A 25,792-nucleotide genomic window follows, 5' to 3' on the forward strand; every position below is an offset into this window, starting at 1 on the left:
CATGTTTATTGGGCTACTCCTTCTATTGATGACAATGCTGTGGTAAGCCTTCCTCTCTAATATACGATTCTGCCACAGATTCCAGAGTGAACACGATGAGAACTGGCCAGATTCCTTGTTTTTTAAATAGGCGTACAGAACTTCTTATCAAAGTAAGTGAGAATTACTAGGCTTTACCTGAAAGCTGGGAAATATCACTGCATTCACTACATATTGCAGATCACAGGACTCCCTTGAATTCCTGCTTGAAGTTATAAAAGTGAGATTATGCCTCAGCAAAATGCCTGGCTTGATTTAAACTTTTCTGGTCAGGACCAACTTATGACAACCATTGGGCAGCTCCAGCAATTATTTTCACTGCAACAGGAGAGAAGCTCCTTTGAAGTTCAGAGCTTGCTGAACTTCAACACCAAATTGTTTTGTTTTTTAACTTTTCTAGCTCTTCCCAAGTTTTTATCCTTCCAACAGTAGCAGACTGTGATGAAATCACTTCTAGGCTTTATTGTTAATGAATTCCTGAAGAGATCCTTCATAGGCAAGCTAAAATATAGAAGAACAACTAAATGGCAGTAAAAACAGTTTGCAGAGGTGTGTTTTTCCTCCTAGAAACATGATAGGTAAATGGCATAAGAACTCTGAGGGTCATTCCTGACCTCTCAGTTTTCCTGCTTGTTCATGCTTGGATTTCATAACTGGTGTGATAATCAAAACTATTATAATTTCACAACCTTATCTTTTAACAATGTATTTCTTTGTAAATCTATGTCCAGATAAGATAGAAATTAGTCCATATGCAGACCCAAAAAACTTTGTAGAATGAGGTTGTTTGTAGGTTAATTAAAACATGTCTTACGTGAGATATAATTATTTCTTCGTTAAGATGGCTATTCTGCAAAGGTCATCGCCTTCCCACATATGTTGTATACAAATTAATATATAGCAGCAGATTTACAGTCTGAATAGGTATTCTAAAACTGAGTCATAACAACCTTTATATCATACTGACCTTGTTTAATTGTCCTGCACCAAGTGTTCATATATATGTATATACGAAAATAAAATTAATACATATGTAAGTCTATAAAAGCAAACAACTGTAATTTAGGGACTGAAGTATGGAGATGTGCAAGCATATTTCAGCTTAGAAAAATGAACTTGAAGTTTCTGATACAGTCCATTTTATTGATGTCATTATTTGTGAATTTAGGTCAGATTTTCAGGACCTATTCAAAAATATCTTATAGACTATACAGTCACATGTGTGCATGTATATAGAAGCAAATGTTTTCATTCAAATACAATAGATAGAATTGTCAAAGTGAAGATAAATTTATATGTGACTTTTAAAAAGCCAAAATGCAATAATGATCCTGTATTTTGTTTCTATATTCTAGCTGGCATCCCTGATATGTTTTAGTGGTTACGAACAAGATTCTGTAGGTCATAACTTATATACAATTAAATTGCTGATACTATTAAAGGCCTTTCATAAAGACTATAGGCACAGTAAAATCCACACAAGTTTGCTTTTGGGCATAACAAAGACTCTTGAATAATCTGTGCCTTGGGAAGGTTTTGGCCAGAAGTACCATGACAAAACTGAACTTCTTCAAAAATTATCAGGAGCTCTTTCATCTCAGGATCTAAGGTTTTCACTGTCAAAAGTGATTAATGGCTTTACTGCTTTCTGCAGTTTTGGGACAGTCAAGTTGAGATTTCTACAGGCCAGGTTTTGACAGGTGACCAGCACCTACAGGACTATCCTGAAACATCCTTGTTGTCAGCTGAGCCAAGCAGCAGTCCTTCCTGGCAATTCCTTTATTTAGTTACTTATTTCTTTTTAAGGCCGTAGCTGGAATAGCCACACCAATTAAAATGCTTAATTCTCGATGTTTTCTGTTCCTGCGCTCCCTCTTCTGGCTTTCTAGAATTACTTAGCAAACATCTTATACTGACATCATAAGAACAACTCCGGTATTGGCTGTAAAAGCATCAGTTGTAAAGATAACAAGCGCTTTGGTAGCAGACATCACAAAAGGGATGACTGCTACTAAATAATTTAGGAAATGGCCATAGAAGCCAAGTGCTTCTGTACACATGTATTCTGAGTAAAGGTTCCCTGGGCTTTTGGAGAGCAAAAATAATGCAACGTTGATGCAATAGTTGAAATGCTATGGATATTAGATAGGGACAGTGATAAACCGAAGGCTTCACTAAAGTGTGCTATCCAGATTTCTAGTTTGCTGTTTCTCTCTTGAACGCTGCAGTAGAATGGTGTGCTTAAATTCATCCCCATCAAGTAGTAGAATTTTTTTCACAAATTTTCTTCTAAACTCTGTAACAATAGCATTTTTAAATAAACATTCTCCCCCACTGTTTAAAATCCAGCTATTGTGGTAATATACAGCTGAAATCAATTTTAATGATTTTCATTGCTGAGCCTGAAAAACAAAAACAAGGAAAAAAATTTTTGCATTTAAACTATTGTTCATTCTTAATAGTCTTCCAAACATATTTCCTGCCACTATGTATATGTGCATTTATCTTCACAAATAAAACCAGTCCCCCACATAAGGATACTGGTAAAGTGGTCCTGAGCTAACAGTGGAAAATAAGGTAAGCAAAACTTTCTTGCACATCCCATGTTATATTTACAAGGCCCTTTTCTAAGTTGTAAACACTTTCTGCATTTCAAGCACCAAAATGCAGGTAACATACAGAAAAATGTCTCAGTATTACAGAAATGGTTCAAATGCAAACTGAACAGACATTTATTTGGTGTTGATATTGTCCCCCTTTCAATAAACTCTGTGCAGCAATAAGAAACTCTTAGGATGGTCTGAGAAGGGTTTTCAGTGTATGTAAGGAGCATTACATAATATATACACCTCACATCTTCAGTTTTGGAGTTCCACCTTAATAAAGCAATATGAAAAGGTGCTTTAAAATGTATACTAAACACAGGAACCAACACCTTTCAGTTCAATGTGTGAAGTCCAGCTTCTCCAGGGATTTTAACATTTAAGGAGGTCCTAAAACTCAATGGCTTTAAAGAGATGTTACTTGATTGCAGTGAATTCCTGCCGTAGAGAAGTTTTAGAATGTAGAACTGAGATGTTTTGTGCCCCAGTTCCCCTGGTTTTCATTGCTGCCACCCATGCCACACACCAGCCTGCGAGGTGCTAGAGGAAAGGTGAGCAGGCAGGTGATGTCTGCATGTGTGAAAAGGAGCTTTCATGTTTTTGGGGTGTACTCTTAACCTCTGTCATTTGGTAGAGTCTGTGCTCTGGTCCTAAAAATATAGTAATGTGTGACTCAGGTGAGTCATGCCATTTATTGCCTCACATGGGAGTATTTGCTCAGATTTAGCATGAAGTATTTGCTCAGATCTAACATATCACTGACATGGTACATTACAGCCTAAGGGGAGAATGAAGTCCCGCTTCCTCTTCTGGAAAGTCCCCAGCAGTTCTGCTGCATATAACATCCTAGTAGGCGGCTGTGGTACTTTCAAGGTAATGAGCGTCATAAATGTCAGATGATGCATAACAGCGTTACTGTGGTCTGAGGACCTGGGTGTTGCAGGAGAGTGGCTTTATAGGAAATCATGGGGAATTATTAACCTGCATAAAGATACTCTCATGCATAAATATCTGCAAGATTAGAGCCAGTAATTTTGCAAGTTTTGATCCTCACATGTCATGTAATAGTTCACAGAGGGAAAATTTTGTTATACCAGACAATAAAAGTTGCTGTACCACAGAAGGGCTTCCCAGCTATGCGATCAGTTCTTACCAAAGTGAAATGTACAGGACTTATTAAAACAAACAAACAAAAAACAACAACAAGAACCTCGCTGTTTGCAGTATTAGAAAACATAATTTAATGGCTTGTAGTGTCACATACTGTGTGTAGTCCATATAGTAGCTATGAAATAAGGCATAAAATACCCCGAAAAACTTACTGACTGCTTTTCTTTTGGGGAGGCTTAGAACAAAAAGCAGTGATCTGATGTTTAACTCATCCAGCAAGCGAAAGGCACAAGTGGGACACTCATCTCACACTGGCTTTAGCGGGCTCCGAGGATGCTCGACACACCAGCCGGGGCGGGAGCCGGTATCCGGTACCTGGGGGCGGCAGCTCGGCAGGTCCGGTGCGGAGCGAGAGCTCTGCCGCCCCCTCCCGGCCGGGCCCGCGGTGCGGGCGGAGCGTCCCGGGCTCCCCTGGGTTACAGCTGCTCGCCCTCTTCGGAGGGGAAAACACAGGTACGCCGCAGCTTGCGGGCTGTGAGGCTGCTCAGCTGGGAAGCAAAGAAGCAACAGTAAATAAATAGTTATTTCAAAGGTAACAAGGAAGCCCTAAAATCCCTCATTAGAAACTGCAGGAGCCGGGACATCATCCGCACGGCGCGGGGGAAGCGGCGCTCCCGGGCGGTGCAGGAGCAGGTACAGGCGGAGGGGTGGGCGGCTGTCACCCCCCGCGCAGGTGCTGCCGAGCCGCGGGACCCCCCGGCGGCGGCCGACCCGGGGCTGCACGTCGCGGCCGGGCCAGCAGGAGGAAGGAAGAGGAAGTGAGAGCGGCGGCAGGGAGCCGCGGAGTGCCTCTGCGAGCCCCGGGATGGGGTAAGCGCCGGCGGCAGCGCAGCGCAGCCCACCGAGGCAGTGGCGGCAGTGGCGCGGAGTCAGGCTCCCCGCTCTGCGCCGCGGGGAGGGGGCGGTGCTGCCCGCCCTGGGAGGTAGGCGAGCCACGGGGCTGGCGCTGGGAAGCAGCGGTGGAGCGGGTGGCCGGGGCGGGCTGCGGCGCTGGCCGGGCGGTGCAGGGGAGCAGTCGGGGAGGAGGGACGGGACGGGCAGGCGGCCCACAAGCTCCGCACCTGCCCGCGGCGGGCGCCAGCGACCGGTCCCCACGGGGGGAGGTGGCGGACGGGGGGCGGCCGGCGGGAGCGACCACTGTTGCTGCGAGGAAGAGGAAACGCAGCCTCGTGCTTGTCAGTGCAGCGGGGCCTCGGCCGGCGACTGCGGGCGGGGGGGACGGCCCGGCCCGGCCCGGCCCGCCTCGCATAGCGGCTCCTCCCGCCGCCCTGCCCTCTCCGCTGGCCCGCGGCCGCTCCTTCCAACAGCCGCCCGGCGCGACTTCGCCTGCGCCTCCCCCTCCGCCTCCTTCCCGCTCCGGTTCCCCCTCAGCCCCATCCCGTGCCCCAGGCGGCCGTGCCCGCCCCCAGCTGCACCAAGTGGTCGGAGGCCGCTGGTGAGGGGCGGCGGGCGGGGGCCGCGCACCTTCGGGCGCCGGGGGGTGAGTGGTGGCGGGGCCTGGCTTGACCCGGCGGGGCCGGCGCGTCGCTTCGCGGTTGCTGGTGGCCGGGAGGGCGGGCGGCTTTGGGGACACCGGCTCGGCAGGTCCCGCGGGGGTTAAGGCGCGGGGTCAGGCTCGGGCGGAGGCTCCGACCGCAGCAAGTGTCGGCACAGCCGCGGGCGCTGCACGGGAGGAGAAACAACTTTTAAGCAAGTGCATCCCCGCAGGCAGGCAGGCGGGCTCTCGGCTCGGCATTGGTACCCAGCCTTCTCCTGCCAGGGCATGCCTCCCATTGGCCTTCAAGAGCCTTCGGCAGGGTTCGTGTGCCTTTTCCTAAGTTTGTGCTCATGCAAGCGATGAAACCGCTTATCAATGTCAGATGAAATGATTGTTCGGTGAAATGTGGATGGCCATTATGCAGAGCAACGGTGCGCGGTCTTGTAGAGCAAGTGGGTATCGGGTCCAAAAAGTTACGTTTTCAAAGTTCCTTGGCTTGAAGCCTTTACAAAGTTTATTTTGAATATCTTTTCCTTGCAGAACTAATACAACTGTCCAACTCTCCCTCGAGAATGGTATAAAGTAAATATTGGAGTTCCTGAAAAATAACAGTGAGTACATTTCGAATCAGCAACGTTTTGTTGTTAAATTTGTAATAATACATTTTAACCTGCCAAGGCTCAAAATGTGCAACAAACACATTGAGAGTGCCAATGATAATAATAGTGCAGGAAATGTACCGTGTGTTAATTGCTTAAGTATAAACATGGTTGCCTGTGAGCTGTATTTCATGATACAGCAGTTACGGTGCAGTTTCAGCAAGGGATGTGTTGAAGTGCATTCATAAGCAAATGTGTTTTCTTTTGCTTTTGTCCCTCAGCTGCCTGATTGCCCCTGGTTAAAATATTTATCTTTTGGGAAGAGGAGGAAATTGACTGAGAACTGTGCAAAGTCCTGTATCTGTGACTGAGGACGTTGTTTCTTCCTTTTCACCTTAGCTCTTTCCCCTCCTTTCCCACAAATGCACACACACACATGCATGCTGGCTTATCTGCAGTTATATAATCTCGTAGACATTTATGGATCATTCATTGTTCACATTAGTCCCATTCTTTCCCTGTCATTCCTGCTTGATTGAGCGACTTATGCAGAATTTCACACAGCAAAGAAAAATCTATTTGAATTTTCAGAAAGTTCTTCCACTTTGAGCTGCAAGGTTTTCTTTTCTTGATCCCTTATTCACACACCCCCCACACACCCCCCCCCCTTATTTTTTTGGGCTGTGTAGTTATGTGGTACGGATCTAATCTGATGACGGTAACTAGATAAGGAGGAGGAAGAAGAGTGGTGACAGTTTGCTGGTTAAAGTCCCTTTTGCGCATAGTTAGGAAAATATCCATTTACACACATGTGATAAAGCTGTCAAAAGTGCTACAGCAAGTTTTAAAAACTCACCAGTCAGAGAAAATAAATATTTATATGGCTAAAATATCAACATGATGTGAAATTGAGTATTCTTTAGAGATGCTGTATGTGCAGTCTGTAGGTCTAAGTGTGTGATTTGACCAGTCTAGGTGAACCTGATTCCCAGTTTATTCCTGCTGCAGAGGTTGCATAGAGGTGGTTGACTTTCTTTTGTCTCTTATTGTAATCTGTTTGAAACTCATTGCACAGTACAACACACGTGTCTTCTCTGTAGCTTGCAACTTTGCTGTGAGTCTCATTGTCTGAGGATTTACTTTTTTTTGTAGTGAAGAATGGCAAGGTGGGGAAAGAGAACCAGTTTCTGTACTTACTATTTTGATATTTTTCCTTATGTTCTCCACGTGCCAGGAAAAACTTAATAGGTGCACAACTCAGATGATTTTTGATGAGGGGATAGGAAAAATTCTTACCTACTTATTCTGTAGCAGTCTTATGTGGTCATTGAAAGTATCTGCAGCTCAGTAGCCTTTATTATATTACATGACTATGTGTGTTCTTAAAAGCAAGTACTTCTGTTTCCTCGTTGTTCAAGTGCAACATATTGCATATGTTGTCCTGAGAAGTTGGGTATTTTTAATGCCACTTCACCCTCGTATTCACAAAAAGTGCTTATTATGCTACATAAAGGTGTAACTGTTGCTGATGTGCTGCTGAGTGCATTTTACTTCCTGACAGCAAGGCTGTTCTGTAGCAAACTGCAGATCAAGAGTAACGTGGTGCTCCACCCTTCCTTCCGCTCTTTGTTTTTTCTACCTAGCAGAAGTCTCTTTGATTCTAGAGTTTGGGCTCATAGATGTGTTTTCTGACCGTGTCCAGCCCACAAAGTGGTGTTGGACTATGATCTCGTGTTTTCTGTGTTGATACACAGGGAGCAGAGCTCCCATGTTCACACGTAAGATGTGTGGTTTTCGTTTGGTGCTCTAGATGTGTGTGATGGAGTGAGAGACTAATGTCTGTAGATTTAACTTCGACTAGGGAGGAGTTTCTTTAGATCTCTGCCAGTGTACCTGCACACTAAGGTGCAGTGTCCTGTTCCAGTTATAGGCGTCTTTTTTGGATATATTGCCAACCACAACATTTCCAGTTCTGTGATTCTCAGATAAGGATTTGCTTGGGACTTGGGTGAGGCCATCAAGTACAATTTTCCTCGTGAGCTGTGAGTCTGCGATCACTTGAGTTTCAGTTTCCTCAAAGTAAATGGTCTCTTTAAAGTTTAGGAGCTCTCTTTGTCATGCTATGGTGCGAATGTGCAGTTTGTCCTTGTAGTAAAAACAGTGTTTGTAGAAGGTGATGGGATTTTAGGAACCCTGGAAACTGGAAAACATCAGACACCCTTGGAGCAAGGAAAAGTACTGTTGTCTCTTATGGTTTATTTTTCTGCACAGTTATGCCTGGGTCTAGGAGACTTTCTCCTCTGCTTTGTCCCTGCACTGTCCTGAAGGTACAACTTTGAGTGAGAACGATTTGGTTTGCCTCCCTGTTCAGTCACTATCCTATTAAAAATGAGGCTTCAAAAAAAGGTTTTATGGTTGTAAAGTCGTTATGGTTTGAACACTTGTGACTAGAAATGGCTTTGTACCACCCATCAAACCACTATCCAGTAAGGTCTGTGCTGCATCTTTAAAAGATTTCCCTGCTTTGAATTAGATTTTTTGAAAAGGTTCTTGTATTCGTGGCAAGAGGAATGTGCCAAGTACACGTTGTTTAACTTGTGTTAATTTAACAGAGCAACTGTTTAAAGGATTTTGGATAGTTTTCCTTCTACTTGAATCAGTCACCTTTGTGGGTTTTGTTTTTGTTTTTTTAAATTTTATTTTTTTCCCCTCTCTCCAAATTTAATACTGGAAAAGGAGAGAAAGAGAAACTGAAAGCAATTGGCAGAAGCCAGTATATTGGCAGGTGTTCGATAGTACTGATTGTAAGAGGTGATAATATATGTGACACTTAACATAAAATAAACTGCATACATATAGTGTTACAGAGATGAATGGAAGGATAATCACAAAATTGCAAAGCTGTCTTTCAGTTAGCATTTTTGCACCAAGCTGTTTACAAGGATTTGGTTTTGTGGTGTGATCTTTCATTATTGCAAGTGTTGCAAGACACAAAAGAGAAATTGAAGGATAATGCCACAACCTTTCTGTTAGTTTTCTGATCACTTAACATTTAAGAGGAATATTAATGGGAAGTCTGCGCCATCGGGGATAGCTCGCTTTTCTGTTCAGCAGTAAATACTACTGTGAAGACGACTCGTGTCTTCTTAGAAAAGTGTTTTAGTTTCTGTGCATATGAGCTCACTTTGGTGCATTTCTAGTGAGCAGCCTTTGGAATACTTTAGAAAGCTGAATATACTACCTGGAGATGTTATGCAAATGTGGTAAGCGACCTATTCTTGCCGCCTTTGAGGACATAAGTCTTCTTACTGCTGCTTCTGCTGGATTCTATTTACAGTCAAATAACACTGCAAAACTGCACAGGAGCTAGTATTAGCTCAAAGGATGGAGTGAGAGCTACCAGTCAGTGCTGAGGGAAAAGATTTCCCCTTTCAGACTGAATTTGGTTGATTTTGACGTGTTTATGAAACCTCATCTTCAATAAAGAGGCGGGGAGGGGGGTGGTGGTGGAGGAAATCAGAAAACAAATTGTTCCCAAACAGATCTATTACAGAATAGTAACTGTGTCCTAGCTGTGTGTGTTTTCTTGTCTTTTGCTTCTGCTTTCCTTCTGGTTTTTATTTCTCAAAGTCAAACTCTTCTCATAATTTCTTCTTGCATGTTTGCCACCTCTACCTTGATACCCTACTCTTTGATCTTTGATGTATTATTTTGTCCCAGCTTTCTTGGTTTCACCAACTTTGTCCAGTCCTTAAATTCCTTCCTGGGTATCCCTTAGATTATTTCTCAATGAAATTATTTTATTTAAGATTTGCAAGAAAAGCTGTGGACTGAAGTGTGTACCACCTCCTATGTTCTTTCGAAGTGTCTGTCTCAAAGTGCTTATTGTACAGGCCTAATTTATGTGAGGCATAAATTATTCATATATTCTTAGTACATGCATGAATTCTGGTGCTTGAATTTGTAGCTGAAATGAAAATATTACTTGCCTATTTTTCTTTCTTTTTAGCCAACGTACATGTATTGTATAGTCTAGCAGAAGTGTAAGGGATATGTGGGTCTTGGCAAAGATACCTCACGTGGGCAGTTTGGGCTTTTGTCTGGCTAGACTGACAATCTGCTGTGTACTTTGTTGAATCTTGCTGGAGTGACCATAGTGGGAGTGACTTTAAATGGCTCCTTCGTATTTTAAGAGAAATGGTAATCTACTGAGGCTGGGTGATGAGGAATTTATAAGTACTCACATAATATCCTCTGACCAGACAATAAAGCTGATTCGCACATTGCTTGTCTAATAATAAGAGGAGAAAAATGGCTGTGATACAGGTTGGTATAGTACAATTATGTAAATACTGGTTCTTGCATTCTAGAAAGGATATCTAGTATACCCTTTGGTCTCTAGGCTTTTAAAATGCTGTAGTGGTGTTTGTTGTCTTTTTTTTTTTTTTTTTCCCCTCTCAAGTTTTCTCTTCCCACCCCCTCCCTTCAGGCACCAGGGCACTCATCTGTTGAAGCTCTACCCCCTGTGGTTCAAGTACATTCCTCCTATCAGCCTTTTCACTCCACCTCCTGCTGTCCCTCTTAACACATACTGACATCTCTTCTGCTCACCAAACTTAGAAAATTCAGGTCTAGATGTGGGGTCTAATTCTGAGCTATACTTTATGTAGGTATATAATCTCTTCTATAGATATACATACAAGTTTCTTGTGCTTAATCTTTTTTTTTTCCTGTAAAACAGAAAATTTGAACAAATGAGAACTTCTATTGGAGAGTGAAAGACAGAACGTTTGGTGTGGTGGTTGTTAACTACTCAGGAGAAGACTATAAAGGGGGGAAAAAAGACCTGACCAACCAAAACGGTTACAAAGGTGAAAGAAAATGTAAGGTCTTTACCACTTTAGACTGCTTAATGTAATTTTAACCATATCTATAGCAAGTAATTAAAGGTTTGACAGCTAGTGCCTGTTCCAGAGAAGGATGAAAAGGACATGAAAAATGGCCCACATCTTGAACATTTGGTTTTTAAAATGGTAGGTAATGATGAGAAGCAGGTCAGTTTATCTGGTCTTTTTTTGAAAGGACTGGTTTGCATATTTAGTAGCCAAAAGTGATTTTTTTTACAGAAATGCAATTGTGAAAAGCAATGTATAAAAATTGAAAGGGAAAAATCATCTTTTCTGCTCTATGCTGCTCTGAGAGTTTCTCTGTCCTGGCTTTCTTCTCTGATGTATTTGGACTTGACCTACTGACATTTCTGCACGTGTTCTTCCCTCCATATGAACTGCTGGCAATTTCAGTCTATTTATTTGGTTAGCTTTAGGATGTAACATGTACATCACCTTTCATAAAGTTTTCTAATGAGCCCAGTGAGCTGGGCTTATATTTCTTGACCTGCCAAAAATAACCCATTTTTTCCTTCAGCTACCTTAGGAAGTTGGCTGGATGGAAGAGTGTGTTTGTGTAAAAACAAAAGTCAGTAGCATTGTGTGCTGTGTTGGGATGGTTTTCTGGAAGGCAGAGGTTTCAAAGACTTCGTCCCCTGCAGCTGCGAATGAGTCAGAAAACACATTATGGTAAAGGAGAGATGTGCGCAGAGGGAGAAGGAAAGAGAATAATCTACATAATTTTAAATCCAAGTTGGAATTTGAGTTCTATTTTAAAACAAACTTATAAATAAAATGGTCTAGGGCTATTTGCACTGGAATTTTAAATTGATTTCCTGGCCCATATGCCAAGGGCATCAAAACATCCACAATTTGGTGGCAGTGGTGATATGTGAATTCAAGTTAATGCAGTATAAGATTTTTTTAAAATTATATTTCAGATTCCTTAAATTTTGTAAAATCATTCACCTCAATCTAGAGATGGCAAGGCTTTTAGTTTTGAAATAATTTCGTATAATTAATATGTGAAGATTGAAAAAGCAACTGTACTGACCTATGGGCTACTTTTCTGCAATTAAAGGAATGATGTCGCAAAGGGAAAAAGCAGTCAGACTTCCCTCCCCTGAATCGGTAAATAGAGAACCACCAAACTAGACCAGAAAATCAAACCTAAGTCAACCCGCAGATCCTTTGTTTTCAACTAATTGTTCTTGCTGTGTTCACTGGTCCCCATAAGCCTGACTTAGGGGGATAAGCCTTGCTTTCCTGTCTTGAGGCTTTTCTCTCTTGATCTATTGAAATTCAGAGCGGAGGGCCCCCTTTAGCTGTCTCCTCTGTAACAAAGAGGCTCCAGCTGTGGATATGGATTGCAGAGAGAGGTAGCCTCTTGAGCAAGCAATTTAGAGTAATTTAGGAAACCTGTAGTTTTAATTTCATTTGGAGATGGTAAGCCTGAGTCAGTGCAGTTTTCAGGCTGCTGGTGTCCTGTGCTTCAATTCAGACGGTACCTGGGCAGGCCCAGTGTGTTCTGCAACAGGTTCAATTTCTGAGGTATGTAACTTTCATGGAATTACATGGTGAAGCTGTGTAGTTTTAACATGATGGAAGAAACATTGTAAGTCACTGGTTTCAGTCTTTGTATCAAATAAAACCGGTGTCTTAAGTGAGTGCATCCTCAGGAGAGCTGCTCTCCGATGTTTCGATGCCAGCGGTATTCCTGCAGACAGGAGAGGAGGATTAAAGTGTGCCACGTAAGTGTGTAGGCATAACCCTGGTTAGAAGGGCTCATAAAATGTTTTCTGCATCTTCTAGCTTCTTTGTCACAGTCTGTTTCCATCAGCCTCATCTGTGTTGTGATACCCAGCCGTTAGTTATGCGTGTAATTAACTTCATTATCAGTATTAGCCAAAGGGAGAACTGTGTGTTTTAAGTATGGCAGTCCGTGTGTGTTGTCATTTCACATGCATACTAAATGAGATGAGGCACTACTTAAAGAGAAACCGTGGCACAAAAATATGTTTCTAAAAAATTAATCTGGATCTATTGTTTTGACAAAAGTAGTACCACTGAAAAATAGTAATCAGTGGTAACACCATTAGCTTTTGAGAATTGCAGAAAGATGTCTTAATCCAAAGAATTTACTGAATGGGATAGGTAAGTCTAGTATAGTCAGCATGGATACTTGATCATTACTCATCTGTGCAGAAATTACAAGTGGGAGCAAGGCATGAGTGTGTTCTGTATTGGTAAAGACAACCTGAAGCATTTAGAAAACTTGGAGATAGTTTTGAGCATCTTCTCAATGTTAAGTTAAAAATACAAGGTAGGTAGTAGGCAGAATACATACATAAAGGGATGTGTTTGCAAGGTATTTTCTGAATAAAAGCTGGGGATTTGCCTTCCCTAAGGAAAGCATGGATGGTGTGCACCAGCAGTGGAAACTGTTGTTTGCTCCTACTGTTTTTCAGATTGTAATATGAAGTTACTGCTGTAACTGTAGTGCCTTGTTGAGCTGATTCAGCCTACCTGGGCAAAGAAGATCTACAATCAACTATTTTCAGATACAGGCAGAATTCATAGAATCATAGAATTGTTTTGGTTTGAAGAGACCCTCAGGATCATTGAGTCCAACCATAACCTAAATCTAGCACTAAACTGTGTCCCTAAGAACCTAATCTAAACGCCTTTTAAACACCTCCAGGGATGGTGACTCTACCACTTCCCTGGGCAGCCTGTTCCAATGCCTGACAACCCTTTCTGTGAAGAATTTCTTCCTCATATCCAATCTAAACCTCCCCCAGCACAACTTGTGGCCATTTCCTCTCATCCTATCACTTGCTACTTGGGAGAAGAGACCAACACCCTCCATGCTACAACCTCCTTTCAGGTAGTTGCAGACAGCGATAAGGTCTCCCTTCAGCCTGCTTTTCTCCAGGCTAAACAGCCCCCTTTTTCTCAGCTGCTCCTCATCAGACTTGTGCTCCAGGCACCTCACCAACTTTGTTGCCCTCATCTGGACTGTCTCCAGCACCTCAATGTCCTCCTTGTGATGGGGGACCCAAAACTGAACACGGTATTCAAGATGGGGCCTCACCAGTGCTGAGTACAGTGGCACAATCACTTCTCTAGTCCTGCTGGCCACACTATTCCTGATACAAGGCAGGATGCTCTTGGCTTTTTTGGCTGCCTTGTCACACTGCTGGCTCGTGTTCAAGTGGCTGTGAGTCAACACCCCCAGATCCTTTTCTGCCAGGCAGCTTTCCAGCCACTGGAATTGAACTGCTCCATCTACCAAATAACGGTAGAGAAGCTCCTTGAGTGGTACAGGAGTTGCCACCAAACACTGTGAGGAGCTGAGGGCAGCTCTGTTTAGCTCTCACTGTCCAGTATTTATATTGAATAAACCTAAACATCAACTGTAGGTAGAAATTCTGAAAATCTTTTAGTAAATGCTGAGGGCAAAGAAAAAAAGTATGCGATGGCTGGATTCAGCTTGACGTATCATCTATTGTTTGTTTTCATTTCTTAATCTCTTGCTGGCACAAAGCCTTAGGAACACAAAGTCAACAACCTTTTTTAGAAGGCGCTTTGTCAACAGGTGTGAACAAAGGTGAATTTAAAGTGTTACTGAGCCACTGACACTAGCTTTTAAAGGAGTGTACTGAGAGACCTCTCTGAAAATATCTAGGTTTCATGAAGGGAAGGACCTTCAGCTCGGTCTTTCCTCACTGAGAGAGAACTGGTCATTCCAGTAACTCTATAGGCAATAGCAGCTGTCTCTTGGGCAGTAGTTGCTTTCTGTTACTGACGGTTGTCCACAGATGAAAATCACTAGGTAGCAATATGATTTTGTTGAAAAATACTAAACCTTGGCCTTATTCATGATTTTCTGGTTTGTATTCATTCTGCTTTCATTTCTAGATATCTACACTTTATAACTGGAAAAAAACCCAAAACCCTGAGTTTATTCTGTGAAAGAATAACTTGATATGCAACTTTCTGATGGTTAATGAAGAGGGCTTTGCAGGTGGTTATCTGGGTCTCATACAATGGACGTTGGTAATAATTTGCCATAATATTTCCAGTCAAAATGTTAACCATATAGTCCTGAGTTGCTGGCATAACTCAGTTCCTCCTGCTGACATAACACTGTTGGGTCCAGTAGTGTTAAACCACCAGAGAGTTTGGCTTTTAGAAGAAGAGAATTATCTCAGATATACAGTGCTGTACGTGTTGACTTTTCAGTTGTGACCAGTGTGCAGCCTTTTTGTGTATAGAGTCGGATCATGGGTTCACAGTTCAGCTCTTAAGCGTCGAATGAAGAAATTGGTTCAAAGAAAGGAAGATGCCTTCCTTGAACTGTGTGAGAAATTGATGCAGACTGGTAAAATATTCAGTTGTTTTTCCTTTCTAAGATCTAACACTGATCTTCAACTACTTTTGGTCCCATTGAGGAATTCAGTGAAAGCTGAGGGTAATACATGCGATAATTGCAAAGGCTTTTGCTATTTACAGAGCAATTTGCATACCATAAAGGAAGAAGTTGCCAGCTTCTTTCCCACTGGTATGCTACTAAAGCACAAGAATTGTATTTAGGAAGAGGAGGACCTTCTCTGATTTTCTGTCAGTAGAGGAGCTGTGTCTCGGGAACAGCCATTTCCCCATCATTACCCTTGTACATAATGAGATTGGGTTGCTGAAACATTTGCATAAAATAATGCATCTTTCCGCAGTAAATATTTTAAACTATTTCTGACAAAACCCAGCAGCTTTCTGCAGTTGTCGCTGGCTTGCTTTGTACAGCTGTCAAAAGAAGAGCAAGACTGTATCAGAAAGAACCAGCAGAAGTTTGGAGCATTTGGCCTTACCACTTGCTTCTGCAGAAACAGGGTAGAACTACTGGAGTGTTATTTATGTCTGTGCTTATGAGAGATCCACAATGTAACGTCTTTTCCTTCTTTTCTCCAGAGCATTTATATGTAGGTAGCAGGAGCAGGTGCTCATTGCTGGTGAAAGCCATTGTATGCTACCTGCCCCATTGGAAGGGAAAATTTGTGTGTTTTTATTTAAAAACTGCCAATGCCAGCGGCATTTTATTATTATGATTATTATTCTCCTTTTCAAAACCATGTCTTGGACTTCCTTATCTCCTTTCACAAAAAAAGAGATTGTTCAGTTTTGGGCTCTTTGTTGGAGCTGTGCTGCCAGGAGCCTTCCTGGCCTCTGGCACTATCAACAGAAAATGCTGCTCTTGAAAGAATTGAGTGTAATTTAGGCAGGGCAGGGAGGGGATACCAAGACTGGTAGCAAAAAGCACAACTTGGCATTGGAAAGTAATGTCTGAAAAAACATTCGTGTCCCTTGAAACTGTTGACAATGGTAAAATAAGGTTAAAGGAAGGAGGAGAAAAGAGAAAAAGAGAAAGCAAGCAGAAGGGGAAAGCATTAACAGGGTCAAAAAGGGGAGAGTATTTTCATGTTTATTTAGGCTTTTTTTTTTTTTTTTTTTTTTTGCAAAATAAGCCTGAAACTGGGAATTTATGATCCTTACAGTTTTAGTTTAGTAATTCAACTCTGTGTGATACATTTAATTATGTATTTTGGGGTATTTCCCCAGCCTCAACTACACAAGCTTAGTCTGCCCGTGGTATGGAAATCAAGTTTGAATATTGTTGAGTTGTAGTGTAACTTCTATAACTGACTCTGACAAATGGAATTGAGATATATAATGGCATCAGGTAAATATTCCTCAGCAACACATCACTCCTCCACAGCTTTAATGCATGCTTATTTTTACATAATATATTTTTCAACTGAGTGCAAAATCTCTAGCTGGTGGCAGGAGAAGACCATAACATGTTTGTGGGGTGAATGATGAAGCCGTGTCGCAATTCAGGTTGTCCTGGGCGTTAGGAGCTGTACAAACTCTTTACTGTCTCAGAAACATCATTCTGGGCTTTATCCTTTCGTGGTTTGTTTTTGGTGTTGTTTTTGTTTTTTTTTTTTTCCTCCTCATCCTTTCTGTCTGCTGTTGCAGAGCCTGTTTGAGTCCTCAGCAAACAGCATCATTGGTTGTCTACCGTAAGGCTGTAGTGGGAGTAAGGAAGCTCTTGAGCTTTTAAGGCCAATCCTAGATTATTCTGGGTCTTTTAAGGTGGGTGGGTGTGTGCAAAGACAGGAAGGATTCTTATTGCCATTAAATTACAATGAAATATACATTTAAGTTTTGGGTTTGTTTGAAGTAATCTTGATGATTCTGCGTATTCTTTTTTTGCAGTGCAGGCACGTATAAAGATGGAGAAAATAAAAACATGGGTCAGATCAGCTGAGTGGGAAGCACCCATCTTATGCAGCTATGCTTCTGACAATAGCTGCTTTCTGAACAGCTTGGAAGGTCTTCCAATGAAGATTTTTGCTATGTAGGGGTCAAGAGATTGTAATTCGCATTCAGGAATCATTCTTTTAATCAAAATATTTGGCTTTTATGTCCATGGACACGTGTGCGTGTGTGCAAACATGCAATATGATGGTGCAGTGGGGTCTTTGCTATTTTTTTTATGGTTGTGAATATTAAGAAATTAGCCATAAAACTGTAGCTGGAAACTGAGCTCCTGCAAATTTAATGGGAACTGCTGTTGGATATGCAAGCATATGGCTGCATTCTTTATTAAAAGAGTCTGATGAAGTCAGCTGGATTAATGTTTTTTCATCTCATTTCACTGACCTTTGACCCTGAGAATTTCGTGTAGCTGATGAATTAAGGCACCAGTGGATTATTTGCCATTCACTTCAGAAATCCACGATGCTACCAAAGTCGTGATGTCCGTCTCAGAGTAAGGATGCAGTTGGATGTCTGGGATGTGTGGTGAGGCGCAGAGCCAAAGCCAGGCTGCTCCTCCCCTGCTGCAGTTGTTGGAGCGCGATTGCTTGGCTTGTGTTGTTGCTCTTAAGCAAAACGTTGAGTGTTGGGGTTTGTTTCCTAGGTCCCCCTTTAAGGATTGAACATCATTTGCCATTAAGGGATAGTAGCATATTTTCTTGAAAGCTGAAAATGAATGAAATTAACACCAGCCCTTCACACTGTTCTGACTGCTGTGTTAGAAAAGGATCCTGGGTATCAGAGTGACGGGCAACGCATTAGAAAAATTTCTCTAAATGTGGTGCAATACCTGTGGAAATGAGTGGATCTCCAGAGTGCTAAAAGATAATAAAGTTTTATTGCTCACTGTAAAGCTACTGGTGGAGGGAGTAGTTACACTAAAGTAAGATGAAGTTTAAATTTAAACCAGCCTGCCTGTGCTGGTCCATGTAGATAGATCCATGTAGATATACTTCTTCTGAAATAAGCACCTTCATAGGTCTTGGAGAGGAAAGACAGTGAATTACTGTTTAGATTAGTTTAGGGGCTTTTGGATTACTTTAGATTCTTTCCTTACACTTGGTACTGAAGGGGAGCCACACTGATTTAAGCATGTAACATTTTGCTTTAACTACAAATTTCACCACGGAGGCAGGCAAAAGGAGGTGAAAGAAATAAATGTTTGCAGATATATTTTGTTGTCCTGACTATTCTGGCGGTTCTTAATATCCAGTGCGTGGATAGCTATTGGCAGGCCCTGTACCTGTGTACAGCTTCAGCAGCCGTGGCTGCCAGTGATGCCAGCAGCTTACTAATACCGGACTAATTGTTTCTGTCACACCTGCATAAACCTTTCTATCTCTCCAAAACACATTAGCATTCATGAGAAGTTATTGAGCCATGATGAATCACAAACACATTTTAAGTAATTCTTTTCTCATTCTGCTTGGGCCAAGTACACCTTTCCTTAAACGATACCTTATTTTTCTACCCTGTAAAACCTTTTGTTTTTTCAGTCGGAGAACTGAAAATCAGAGGAATGAAACTGATTCCAGAGGAAGGAAAGTGTTTCAAGCTTACCTTTTAATAAGGGCCTTTTACCCTCACTTCTTACTTTTTACCTCTGAGCCCCATCATATGATTAGATTAAAAAGCTCTGGTCTGTGCCGGTTTTGTTAATGCAGTAATACGGCTTGATCGCATAATGTCTCACATTGCTTGTGAAGCTTTGGATGCCAATTCTGTCACCTTCCTGGGTGTTTACCAGTTAACAGCTGGTTTCCACGGAGAGCTGTGTCTGTCTCAGTATTGCTCACTGGGTCAGATGATGGTTACTGAAGCTGTACGGGAACTCCACAAGCCTTTTCCATACAAGACAGCCCGTGCTATTCCAGGATCTTGCTGTGATCTCACCAATATGTGCCTGCCAAGTGCTTAGTTTGATTTACCGTTCTCATTTTCGATGTAGATTTAGGCAGTCATGAAAGGAAAGATTAAAATAGAGTGGGAATGACTATGCAAATAACTGATGGAAATGTAAGAATGAACAGCAACAGCTATAGAGTTGTTTAATTTCAGATATTTATTTGGAAAGTTCAGTAATGATAAGGTTGATCAAAAATGCCACGTTTTGCCAGGACTGGAAGGAGATCTTGTACAATGAGATGAAAGTATTAACTGAAATATTGTGTAAAAGAGAATCTTGGGTGTAATTCTCTTTGTTACTTGATGTTTCCAGTATTTGTAAGCCAAAGCTTTAGGACAGATTTCTGCTGGCAAAAAATATTAGAGCAAGAGAGGCTTATATTTCAAAAGTTGGCTCATCCTTCCTTCCCCTCTGCTCCCAGTTTTTAGCTTGGCACCCTTAGAAGCAGCAACAGATTCTGTAGCTTCTATGTGGGGAATCTGTGTCTCTGTTCCCATTCCCTCCCTGCAGTACCTTGAAAATTGTCAGCTGATTTAAGCCAAGTCAGACCAACAGAAGTCCCAGGGATGCAAAGTTCAGGCACGTTTTGTGAAAGTAGGAAACTGGATGGAGCAGAAACGAGAAGAGAGGGATTCTGTTGTGAGCCTTATTAAACAGCTGGAAACCTGCACCAGGGATTCAGATGAGTTTCCTTAGCGCTGCTGCTCACAGGGAAGTTGTTTGCTTTGCTTGATTAGACAAATGTACGAGAAAAGGAATCTCTCACTTTTCTAAGGAAAAATGGAAGGCCTGGAAGCTGGAACTTGTGCTAGAAACAGATTGCCACTTCATAACTTAGCTGACTTCTACTCTGAAACGCACAGGGTGTGATTTTATTGTACACAAAGCTTCACTGTCAGAGCAGTTATAAAAGGTCTTCTAGATAAGTGAGACTCAGGCTACTCTAACGTTTTCATCAAGGTGTTTAAATAAAAATATTTGGAAGCACTTACTTTAAACATAAAAGTGTCGGAACTTCAGCGAAACACTATATTTTATTCACTTTTAAGCAGTCCTGTGCTGATCTTAGAATGCAAGAGCAGAACTATGGGCTAATACTGCTAATGAAGGAGACAACAAAAACAGGCAAAAACGTACGGTGTGTCTATATGGGATAGTGCTGTGCAGATGGTAGACAAATACAGATGAAGAATTATGAAATCTTGCTTTACTGGGGAGCTCAACTAAAAGGAAACTTTTTACTACCCAGTAAGGATGGATTACAGATTAATTTTATGTGTTTGCTAGGGAGCTTAAAACTATCCTAAAGCATGAACCCATGCTGGTTAATATTGCTGTAACTGTAAAGTGTACAGATTCTGCTTTGTGTCTTTATAAATATTTTAAATTCTATGGGGATGCAGAAGGGAAATAAAAACTTCTCTAAACATGATGGTTAAGGAAAATAGGATTTTAATTGTTTCCAAATGGTTGCTTGCTCACTAGGTTGAATTTATTACTCATCTCAAATTGGAGGAGCCATGTAAATTCAGATGGCCGGTGGCTTAATGAGACACTAGGTCTGGTGAAGTCTTCTTAGAGCTGGTCTGATGGTAGCTTCTGCCATGGTTTTCCTCAGACCACAGCTTGTGGCTTATTTCTTCCTTTTGACCTGCAGTTAGCCAATGGCTTGACCAGGCTGTTTTTTTCCATCTGGAACTGGGAGAAAGAACTTAAGAGATTTGTTTTGTTATTCCTCCCAGCCAATAGTACCATTGCTGACTTCTGGTACCTGTGCGTAGATTAAATTAATAGGTGCTGTAACTCAGTGTCTTTTTAATTTTTTAAATAATTAGTCCACCTCCTCATGCTTAGCATAAATTCTGTTTTCAATTTGAAGAAGGCATACTGCCTTGAGTTTGTCATGTGTCTCTCCATTTTAACAGTTAGAATTATTAAGTACCTTTTTTTTTTGGTGATACTATTCTTTTCTAAGCCCTTGTAGCATCAAGACTCATGGGCTGTTGTAAAGTACATCCACCGATTGAATTATAGCTCTCACTGCTGTCTGGTTTTTAGTCCGCTCCAGTCCTGACTGCCTTTTTTGCTCTAGTCTCTGAGGTTTTGGTCTTTTCTGCCCTAAGTGTTTAAATTCTCACATGTCTATTGCATTTACGGTTCTTAAAATTAGATTTATTTTCAAAGTCCTTTTTGAGAAGGAATGTGTGTGTATAAACCATAAAAAATGTTAGTCCTTTGGGAACCACATCATTTTACAGTTTGTGTTCATACCTACTGATATCTTTAACTAGGCCATGCTTTCCTTTCTTTCCTTCTCCCCCCCTTCCCCTCTCAGGGAACACTATTTGAGGTGAACTTTCTTCCTTTAGGGTTTTGAATACCAGTCAGGGCAGGATTGTTCGTCTTTTACAGACATTAATTCTGAGGTACTGCTTCTGTAGCAGTCCTTAATATTATATTCCTCTTTTGGGTTTGTGGGGCTAATGTTAATTTAATGCAATTATTTTCAGCTGCTGTCTTTTCCCTTTAAATCCTATATTCTGCTATGCTAAGCTAATGAAACCCAGCTATTGTGGTGTACTCGGCTGCTCTGCTTACTAAAGGCATTCATAATGTGCAGTGCACTAACTGAAAGAGATTTTTCTGTCTGCAGTACATGACCGTTTGTAAAGGGTTGCAAGATTTTTTTGCCCTTCTAAATACTTTTCTTGGCTTAGTCTTTTGCCACTTCCTTCCATTTGGAATTTTCTTCTTATTTTTCTTGGTTTAAAAATAAAATAATCTTAGAGTCAATTGGTGATGGTATGGAAGGAAGGAAGGGAAAGTAAAAGCATCTGGTCTGCTGGTTCACCTTTCACTGATGCATCCTGAATGTGTCTCCTGTGTCTCAAGAAGCAGATGCTGGGGATGTTGGAAGTTATGCTGGTTCTTTAACATATGGCACCTAGACAGTGTGTTTCAGGATGCTTGTGGTGGTAGGGCACCTGGTAGCATACTGCAATGAGAATCGCTGTGCTCTCAGGGCTGGACTGCTTTCCAGATGAACTAAAAATGCCTACCTGCTTGAGAGTGGAGGATTCGGCTTGAAGTCAGCAAGATGACTTCACTGCTGTATCATGTAGGAGGAGAGGATTCACTGCAAGGGAGGCGACATATGTTTAAACTTAAATATCATATAATTAGCCAAACTGGCAAAGGAAACTGTGAACAACATAAGGAATAAGTATTAAGTCCATTTTTTGATGCTTAAAGAGTTCCCCAGTGTGAAAACCTCTACTCCAATATTATTCGTTTAAAAACATTCCTGTCATACTAATGGATGCGATCGTCTCTGTCAGCAATAGTTGCAGCTTAGTTTGCTCAGCTTCCTCTTCAGGTGTGTGGATGCACCTGTTGTGGTGGGGATTAAGCCCATTCAGGGAACCCATCCAGGTTAAAAATATAATGTTTATTTTTCTTCAGATTATTTTTCTGCTCACTTGAGGCTTGGATCATTTCCCTGTGTCATACCACAAATAGTTTGCCTGATGTGGCTGAGGGGCTGTGCTAGAGGAGGGGATGAAACAGGAGAGTAGGGGAAAGAAAGGACAGGAATTGAAAAAGTGGACGCTGGGAGAAATGCCTCTGTAAATAGACCTCCTTTAGGGTAGATTGTAGGCGTTAGTAAGGATACAGCAAACTTGTGAATGAGAGCAACATGCCACTCTTCCAGCTGTACATATTTTTAAAGAATATTAACAGGTTTAACTGTGTGGGTATTCTTCATTATTTAAATGAAAAGATTATTTTATTCTTGGCATGGCAGATGCTAGTAAAATCAGTCTCCTTTTCCAGTAAGGTATTATTCAAGCCCATAGGCTGTTTCTCACCAAAAATAGTGAGAGGCAGTCACTGCCCTGAAGATACTGGCCTGATTGGATAAGATAGTGCAGGGTTTGGGAGAGGAGCAGTGGCACCAAGAAGGGAAGCAGTTTGGCCAAGTTCATAAAGTGGGTCAGAAGCTGAGTCAGTCACTGAGGCAGGTCTCCCGTGTCTGTCTGAGTTCCTGTTCCTATCCCTGTCATGCTGCCAATCTCTTCAGCTTTCTGCAGTAATCCCCTTCATCCCTTAGAGCTGTACTTGGAGCTGCTGACAGGGTGGAGAGAAAGGGGAAAAAACAAGGGGTTTTATTAATAAACTTTTATCTATATAGCAAATGGCATCTTGAAACTTGCTCATTCTGGATGTGACATCAGTTTGTGGCTGATGGTGCCATCAGCAGCTACTTGCTTTGAGTGTGAGTGTGTGAGGTCTTGGGATGAAAATCCTTTGGCAGGGTGATCCTTTACCTGCGCTGAGAGCACTTCTGCTGCCTGACTTAAACCCCTTGCTATACTAGTGTTTGAAATACGCTGGCTATTAAATCCATCTGTCCTTAGTGCGAACTGTACCACGTGTGTGCATGTTGTCAACCTTCTGTACTGCAGCCAGACTTAAGAGGAAACAGTGATTTGTACATCCCACAGTGAAAGTGTTGCTACCATAACAGATTTTTATGCTTGTTTGCATCTTCTTTTTCTTTTTTAATGCAGAAAAAAAAAAAGCGCCAATTAATGATCTGAAACTTCTCAAACTGTTTTCATATGGTTTCAGTGAGACCATGTTATACCTCTTATCCTATCTGTGTGTGAGGTGCTGAGAGACAGTTCTGTTCGAGTAGCTTCATGCTGGACCTTCGTGCTTCGTTGTTAGAAAGATTCGTCTCTTGCTAGAAGAGTTTTGCACAGCCACTGTTAAGTGCTGAAGAGCTGGAAAAAGAGCTTTGCAAAAGTCCAGGAAAGGATTTTCATTTGAAGGCCTATGGATAAGGATGGCCTCTTTGGTAGCCGTGCAGTACCTTATTCTTTGGAATTATGACATTGCATATGAATCACTTTTTCATATGGGTCTAATTTGTTTATTAACTTCATTCTGCTGTCATCTGTCAGAAAAAGTATATTATTTCTGAGGTTACTCACAGAAAGCTGGCACAGTGAAGTGTTTTATGGAAAAACAAAAAAATCATGTACAGTTGCCAAGAGTGTATCTGCTGCCTTTTTCACTTGGAGTACCACCAAACTGGAGAAAAACTAGTCTCGTATCAAGTAAAGAAAACAAACAAACAATGTCTTATTCTCTTTTATGTTTGTAAGTGATGAGAAAGGGAAAAAGAAATTTGAGGGCTTGTATAGGTTAAGGATTTTTTTTTTTTTAGGGGGGAAGGACACATTAATAAAACAAAACCCCATTTGTATGAAGCCCTTCTGTGACAGCAGTGTTTTTACACTGCCAAAAGAACTCTTGGCTAGTCCACTCACAAATTTTATAAAGAAATGTGACATGCTGGACCTCCAGTAATTAACATGCTCCAAAGGCTGAGAGGTTGGCCATGAAAATTACTCATCCTTTTTTTTTCCTTACTGCATAACTATTTGTATCACTATAAACAGCTGATATTGAATTCCTTTGGCAGATGAGTCTCTTGAATAGCCATGCAGAACAGTGTTGCTCTGGTCTGTCTTTCTACCGTTACTTCAGCTTCAGCTCTGATTTCTTACAGTGGCTCTACCTTAAGTTCATGTTCTAAGTATCAGGTTCCTGTAGCTTTCTTTCCTCCTCTTAAGTTTTTTTTGAATTGCTTAAGGCCCCCTTCATGCTTCTCCTACCTGTGCTAGTAGTGATTCCAAACTTGTCTTTTTAATCTAACCTCGACTTTGGCTTTCTCTGTGGTGCTTCTGTGTCTGAAATGCCTTACCGATGCTCTGTCACACTTGCCCAGGTGTCAGTAAATCTATAGCAAGAACTCTATTGCAGAGGTGCTGACAGGAGGCAATCAAATTCAAAACACAATCAAAATATTCCTCATTCATCACTAGCTTTTTGCTGCACCTTGTCTATTCCCCTTTGTCATTTAGATTGTCAGTTTCTTAAAGCAGAAGACAATTTTCTTTGTAACTTGGATAACACTCAGCACTTTACAGATACTTAATAAATAGTAAATCAAATAATATATATCCATGTAATAGCCTCTTTTTATACAAATCACAGACGCTTGTCTTTTATATTGCCTATCCCTATTTTTTATCCAGCTTGCAAAGCAGCATTTACACAATACAGTCTAGCATTAGAAAACTACTATTTGAATCAGACAAAAATAGATTTTTCTTATAGTTCTATGGGTTTTTCTTTTGTCATGCTTGCCTTTCTTTTGGACTGGTTATTCCACTGAGGTTAAAGATACGTCATCATTCCAGTGCTGCTCAGATGGCTCTATACCTTACATTACATAGCATATTAAAACTATGAAGCCATCTGGTCATGCGTGGATGAACTTGGTCCCTTCAGAATAGTTGCTGTTGGGGAGCTGACTGATCTCCTTACCCTTACTTTCCATACAGCTCTGCATCCAGGCAGTGACAGGCATTTCTGCTGCTTTCTAATCGATTTGCTGTTGAGATCTACTCTCTTCTGCTGGAGCCTGACTCATCAGTGTTCATTGTAAAAAGCCTGTGAGGTGGAAGGTCAGTCCACACTGAACTGGGAGCTTATCAAGATTCTACAACTACATCAGAGTTGTGTCTCAAGTATGTATCATGGTCATGTCTTGGTTGCCCTGTGGAAGGACAGCCCCATCTGGCTTCCATACATGAGTTTTGTTCTGCTGGTTTAGCTTCAGAAGCTGATGACCATATCTCACAGACTGAAAGTGAAACCAC

The 25,792-nt window shown here is 41.6% G+C and overlaps 1 protein-coding gene across 5 annotated transcripts in view; it reads left to right on the forward strand.

The window, feature by feature from the left end:
- The first annotated feature begins 4,530 nt into the window (after positions 1-4,530).
- Positions 4,531-25,792, forward strand: part of ELMO1 (engulfment and cell motility 1) — a 318,734-nt gene continuing 297,472 nt past the window's right edge. The window contains exons 1-2 of one of the 5 annotated variants that reach the window (XM_071804820.1): positions 4,531-4,622; positions 5,830-5,900. The gene's annotated coding sequence lies outside the window, so the exon portion shown is untranslated. Of the gene's footprint in view, positions 4,736-5,103; positions 5,293-5,722; positions 5,742-5,829; positions 5,901-25,792 lie in introns of those variants that run through there. The other 4 variants (XM_065831560.2, XM_065831559.2, XM_065831561.2 and 1 more) reach the window with 4 other exon arrangements.

The sequence above is a fragment of the Patagioenas fasciata genome, chromosome 2 (assembly GCF_037038585.1).
Source record: "Patagioenas fasciata isolate bPatFas1 chromosome 2, bPatFas1.hap1, whole genome shotgun sequence".
Classification (NCBI taxonomy): Eukaryota; Metazoa; Chordata; class Aves; order Columbiformes; family Columbidae; genus Patagioenas; species Patagioenas fasciata.